The following is a 1,023-nucleotide window of genomic DNA, read 5'->3' on the forward strand; positions in this document are numbered from 1 at the left end:
CTTATAGCACCCCCCCCCCCTTTTGGGTAGCCAATGTCTAAGTTGCCCATCCCTGTCAACCCTCTGTACCAAGGGGGTGGGAGTGATCCTCACTGTAGAGATTTGTTCTCTTTTTTGATCTATTACATCCATAAGCATAGGCAAAGTTCATCAAATTGTAGCCGGTTACTCTTCCCCACCTCCCCCTCCATTCTTCTAGTAGAGTTCTGATCATCCAGCCATTGAAGCCAGGTCAAGTGGGTACTATCTGCAAGTATGGATGTTCTTATGCCTCTCCCCTTACTTCATATAAGCTGGATGCTTCATTCTCTGGGCCCAGAAGTCCCTGGGTCTTGCGGTACTACTGGCCATCTAAGTCTCCACCCGGATTCATAGGAGTCTATTGAATGTGGTAGGACTTAGCTCCCAACTTCATTGCTGTTTTATCTCCCTCTTCTCCTTATCGGTGATCAATGTGATCACCAGCCAGACCACCTATATGCTCATGTATTGAGTCTCAGTCTTGGAAGGGAGTTTGTTCTGAGGGGTCCCTACCACTTGCCTTGATGGCTTCCAGGTAAACACTTTAATTGTTCTTGTAGTAATCAATCAGACTGCCATTATTGTTTCTGTTTTTTCCTACTGGTCATTCCTTCATGAAGTATCTTCTGTTCTTCTGGCTGCTCCAGGCTGGTCTACTGGTCCTTTCCAGTGGACATTTCCTACCTCAGATGATTCTAGATGGGCTTCTGGATTCTACCTATGGTCTTATGCAATGTAAAGGCTCCACAGGAAGCCTCTTTCACTGGGTAACTTCTAACCCCCTTTAAAGTATTCTAATCAGTTGTAGGCTGAAGATGGACTTACAAGCTTTCTATTGTGATGTTTCTGGGTATTCCTTTCTCACCCCCCTCTAGTATCTATTTTACAATGGTTAGCAAGGGAAACCAAGATTCAAAAGACAGCCAGGCATCTTAACATTATTCCCCTCTTTTTCCCCTTCAAACCATGCCTCAATCCCTATATCCCGGAGCCCTGCTGTTC

This window comes from Chrysochloris asiatica, unplaced genomic scaffold (assembly GCF_000296735.1).
Source record: "Chrysochloris asiatica unplaced genomic scaffold, ChrAsi1.0 scaffold00036, whole genome shotgun sequence".
Classification (NCBI taxonomy): domain Eukaryota; kingdom Metazoa; phylum Chordata; class Mammalia; order Afrosoricida; family Chrysochloridae; genus Chrysochloris; species Chrysochloris asiatica.